Source organism: Bombina bombina, chromosome 4 (assembly GCF_027579735.1).
Source record: "Bombina bombina isolate aBomBom1 chromosome 4, aBomBom1.pri, whole genome shotgun sequence".
In the NCBI taxonomy this organism is placed as follows: domain Eukaryota; kingdom Metazoa; phylum Chordata; class Amphibia; order Anura; family Bombinatoridae; genus Bombina; species Bombina bombina.
The window spans coordinates 430,969,537-430,975,536 of record NC_069502.1 but is presented as its reverse complement, the minus strand read 5'-3'; positions in this window follow the sequence as shown (position 1 = coordinate 430,975,536).

Here is a 6,000-nt window from a genome sequence, read left to right as displayed (position 1 = left end):
GATAGGCTACGCAAATGGCGTAGGGGGATCTGCGGTATGGAAAAGTCGCGGCTGTAAAGTGAGCGTTAGACCCTTTAATCACTGACTCCAAATACCAGCGGGCGGCCAAAACCAGCGTTAGGAGCCTCTAACGCTGGTTTTGACGGCTACCGCCGAACTCTAAATCTAGGCCTTAGGGTTTATTTTATAGGTAAGTATTTAGATTTAAATAGGAATTATTTAGGTGTATTTAGGTAATGATAGTAATTTTTATTTAGATTTATTTGAATTATATTTAAGTTAGGGGGTGTTAGGGTTAGGGTTAGACTTAAGTTTAGGGGTTAATAAATTTAGTATAGTGGCGGCGACGTTGGGGGTGTCAGATTAGGGGTTAATAAATGTAGGTAAGTGGCGGCTATGTTAGGGGTGGCAGATTAAGGGTTTATAATATTTGACTAGTGTTTGCGATGCAGGAGTGCAGCGGTTTAGGGGTTAATATGTTTATTATAGTGGTGGCGACGTTTAGGGCAGCAGATTAGAAGTTAATAAGTATAATGTAGGTGTCGGCGATGTTGGGGGCAGCAGATTAGAGGTTAATAAGTATAATGTATGTGTCGTGATGTCCGGAGCGGCAGATTAGGGGTTAATAAGTGTAGGTAGGTGGAGGCGACATTGGGGGCGGCAGAGTAGGGGTTAATAAATATAATGTAGGGTTCGGTGATGTTTGGGGCAGCAGATTAGGGGTTCATAAGTATAATGTAGGTGGCGGGGGTGTCTGGAGCGGCAGATTAGGGGTTAATAAATATAATATAGGTGTTGGCTATGTCGGCGCGGCAGATTAGGGGTTAATAAGTGTAAGATTAGGGGTGTTTATGTTAGGGTGTTAGGTGTAAACATAAATTTGGTTTCCCCATAGGAATCAATGGGGCTGCGTTACTGAGCTTTACGCTGCTTTTTTGCAGGTGTTAGGCTTATATTTCAGCCGGCTCTCCCCATTGATGTCTAGGGGAAATTGTGCACGAGTACCTACAACCAGCTCACCACTGACTTAAGCAGCGCTGGTATTGGAGTGCAGTATAGAGCTCTATTTTGCTCTGCGCTCAATTCTTGTAGGTAAGTAAGCAGTGACAATAACGTGCAAGTTAGCACCGCACCCCTCATAACGCAAAACTCGCAATCTAGCCGTTAATTATTACTAAGAATGGCCCAGATTACGAGTTTTGCGTTAGAGGCTATGCGGTGCTAATGAGCAGTTTTCACTCAACGCTCACTTACATGCAGCGCTGGTATTACGAGTTTTTACAAACCCGTTGTTAAAAGGCAAGAAGTGAGCGTTGAGCAAAATTTTGCTCATTACCGCACTCCAATACCAGCGCTGCTTAAGTCAGCAGTGAGCTGGTGTAACGTGCTCGTGCATGATTTCCCCATAGGAATCAACGGGGAGAGCCGGCTGAGAAAAAGTCTAACACCTGCAAAAAAGCAGCGTAAAACTCCTTAACGCAGCCCCATTGATTCCTATGGGGAAATAAAAAATTTATGTTTACACCTAAGACCCTAACATGAACCCCGAGTCTAAACACCCCTAATCTTACACTTGTTATTAACCCCTAATCTGCCGCCCCCGATATTGCCGACACCTACATTATATTTATTAACCCCTAATCTGCCGCTCCAGACACCCCCGCCACCTACATTATACTTATGAACCCCTAATCTGCTGCCCCAAACATCACCGAACCCTACATTATATTTATTAACCCCTACTCTGCCGCCCCCAATGTCGCCGCCACCTACCTACACTTATTAACCCCTAATCTGCCGCCCCCAACGTCGCCGCCACTATAATAAACATACTAACCCGTAAACCGCCGCACTCCCGCCTCGCAAACATTAGTTAAATATTATTAACCCTGAATCTGCCGGTCCTAACATCTCCGCCACCTACCTACATTTATTAACCCCTAATCCGCCGCCCCCAACATCGCTGCCACTATATTAAATGTATTAACCCCTAAACCTAAGTCTAACCCTAAACCTAAAACCCCCTAATTTAAATATAATTTAAATAAATCTAAATAAATATTCCTATCATTAAATAAATTATTCCTATTTAAAACTAAATACATACCTGTAAAATAAACCCTAAGATAGCTACAATATAACTAATAGTTACATTGTAGCTATATTAGGATTTATTTTTATTTTACAGGCAAGTTTGTATTTTATAACTACCTAGTTAAAATAAAGACACATTTACCTGTAAAATAAAACCTAACACTACACTATAATTAAATAAATTATCTAAATTAAATACAATTACCTAAATTAAATTAGCTAAAGTACAAAAAAACAAAACACTAAATTACAGAAAATAATAAACAAATTACAGAAATTTAAATTAATTACACCTAATAGTCCTATTAAAATAAAAAGCCCCCCAAAATAAAAAAAATCCTAGCCTAAACTAAAGACAAATGAAGGTTCCTTTAAGTGACGTCATCCAAGATGGCGTCCCTTAGATTCCGATTGGCTGATAGAATTCTATCTGCCAATCGGAATTAAGGTAAAAAAAATCCTATTGGCTGATGCAATCAGCCAATAGGATTAAAGTTCAATCCTATTGGCTGATCCAATGAGCCAATAGGATTGAGCTCGCATTCTATTGGCTGATTGGAACAGCCAATAGAATGCAAGCTCAATCCTATTGACTGATTGCATCAGCCAATAGGATTTTTTCTACCTTAATTCCGATTGTCTGATAGAATTCTATCAGCCAATCGGAATCTAAGGGACACCATCTTGGATGACGTCACTTAAAGGTACCTTCATTCTGTTTTAGTCGTCGGAAGAAGAGGATGCTCTGCGTCGGATGTCTTGAAGATGGAGCCGCTCCGCGCCAGATGGATGAAGATAGAAGATGCCGCCTGGATGAAGACTTCTGCCCGTCTGGAGGACCACTGCACACGGCTTGGATGAAGATGTCTCCCAGTAAGTCGATCTTCAGGGAGTTAGTGTTAGTTTTTTTTAAGGGTGTATTGGGTGGGTTTATTTTTTAGATTAGGGGTTTGGGCTTGCAAAAGAGGTTGGTTGTGTGGGTTTTACTGTTGGGGGGGGTTGTTTGTATTTTTTTTTACAGGTAAAAGAGCTGATTACTTTGGGGCAATGCCTTTTAAGGGCTATTAGTAGTTTAGTTTAGGCTAGGGTTTTTTTTATTTTGGGTGGGCTTTTTTTATTTTAATAGGGTTATTAGATTAGGTGTAATTTAGTTTAAATTTCTGTAATTTGTTTATTATTTTCTGTAATTTAGTGTTTGTTTGTTTTTGTACTTTAGCTAATTTAATTTAATTTAGGTAATTGTATTTAATTTATTTAATTTATTTAATTATAGTGTAGTGTTAGGTGTTAGTGTAACTTAGGTTAGGTTTTATTTATTTTTTAGGTAAATTTGTCTTTATTTTAACTAAGTAGTTATTACATAGTTATTACATAGTTAATAACTATTTAATAACTATTCTACCTAGTTAAAATAGATACAAGCTTGCCTGCAAAATAAATAAAAAAATCCTAAAATAGCTACAATATAACTATTAGTTATATTGTAGCTAGCTTAGAGTTTATTTTATAGGTAGGTATTTAGTTTTAAATAGGAATTATTTAGCTAATGATAGGAATATTTATTTTGATTTATTTAAATTATATTTAAGTTAGGGCATGTTAGGTTTAGTGTTAGACTTAGGTTTAGGGGTTAATAACTTTAATATAGTGGCGGCGACGTTGGGGACAGCATATTAGGGGTTAATAAATGTAGGTAGGCTCCGGCGACATTGGGGGCAGCAGATTAGGGGTTAATAAGTATAATGTAGGTGGCGGTGGTGTCCGGAGCGGCAGATTAGGGGTTAAAAATTTTATTTTAGTATTTGCGATGCGGGAGGGCTTCGGTTTAGGGGTTAATAGGTAGTTTATGGGCGTTAGTGTACTTTTTAGCACTTTAGTTATGAGTTTTATGCTACGGCGTTGTACCATAAAACTCATAACTACTGACTTTTAAATGCATTAGGACTCTTGACAGGGTAGGGTGTACCGCTCACTTTTTGGCCTCCCAGGACAGACTCGTAAGCGCTATGGAAGCCCCATAGAAAAAAGACTTTACGAAGTTTATGTAAGTCGTTTTGCAGTAAAGCCAAAGAAGTGCGGTCACCTTAAACCTTCAAGACTCGTAATAACAGCGGGTGTAAAAAAGCAGCGTTAGGACCTCTTAACGCTGCTTTTTTAGCCTAATAAACAACTCATAATCTAGCCGTATAATTTTACTGATTGCTGATTACTTTGGGGCAATGCCCCGCAAAAGGCCCTTTTAAGGGCTATTGGTAGTTTAGTTTAGGCTAGGGTTTTTTTTATTTGGGGGGGGGGGGCTTTTTTATTTTAATAGGGCTATTAGATTAGGTGTAATTAGTTTAAATTTCTGTAATTTGTTTATTATTTTCTGTAATTTAGTGGGGGGGGGGGGTTGTACTTTAGCTAATTTAATTTAATTTAGGTAATTGTATGTAATTTATTTAATTGTATTTAATTTAGTTAATGTATTTAATTATAGTGTAGTGTTAGGTGTAATTGTAACTTAGGTTAGGTTTTATTTTACAGGTACTTTTGTATTTATTTTAGCTAGGTAGTTATTAAATAGTTAATAACTATTTAGTAACTATTCTACCTAGTTAAAACAAATACAAACTTGCCTGTAAAATAAAAATAAATCCTAAGCTAGCTATAATGTAACTATTAGTTATATTGTAGCTATCTTAGGGTTTATTTTACAGGTAAGTATTTAGTTTTAAATAGGAATAATTTAGTTAATGATAGGAATTTTATTTAGATTTATTTAAATTATATTTAATTTAGGGGGTGTTAGGGTTAGGGTTAGACAGGTTTAGGGGTTAATAACTTTAGTATAGTGGCGGCGACATTGGGGGCGGCAGATTAGGGGTTCATAAGTATAATGTAGGTGGCGGCGGTGTCCGGAGTGGCAGATTAGGGGTTAATAATATAATGCAGGTGTCGGCGTTGTCGGGGACGGCAGATTAGGGGTTAATAAGTGTAAGATTAGGGGTGTTTAGACTCGGGGTTCATGTTAGGGTGTTAGGTGTAAACATACATTTTATTTCCCCATAGGAATCAATGGGACTGCGTTACTGAGTTTTACGCTGCTTTTTGGCAGGTGTTAGACTTTTTTTCAGCCAGCTCTCCCCGTTGATTGCTATGGGGAAATCTTGCACGAGCACGTTACACCAGCTCACCGCTGACTTAAGCAGCGCTGGTATATGAGTGCGGTAATGAGCAAAACTTTGCTCAACGCTCACTTCTTGTCTTTTAACGACAGGTTTGTAAAAACCCGTAATACCAGAGCTGTAGGTAAGTGAGCGGTGAGGGAAAACTTCTCGTTAGCACCGCACAGCCTCTAATTCAAAACTCATAATCTAGGTGTAGGTTCTTCTGATTGGATCATTTACTGTTTTTAACCTATGATCAGTGTACTTAACCCTATCCCTGATGAAGTGCCGTAACGGCACAAAACATGTTGGATGTAGATTATTTGTTGCAGGTTGCAGGATGCAGCGCTGGTATTACAAAGTGGAGCGCTAATATCGTTGGCATGCAAGCGATATTTAGCAATCTACTTGTAATCTGGCCCTATGTTGGGTATAGCTTACTTGAGAAAATGCAATCACGTTTGTGCGCGATTAAGAGTGTCAGTTTTTTCCCCCCACTTTTTTGCGCTCAATTAAAGTCTTTGTGGGAATACGTGGTTACGATATTCTAACTTCGGCTTTTTGCATGCATCGGGTTAGCCCTCTGTGGGGAGATTGGAATGCTACACAATCAGGCACCTTTTTATTGTCTTATATGACTGTGGATATCCGTACGCTGGTGACCGGATTGCTGCCTGGACTGTGTGTGCGTCTATTGTTGTGGGATTTCTCTTGGATTGCATTTCACTGAGAGCACCTCTGTGATACTGTATATTTG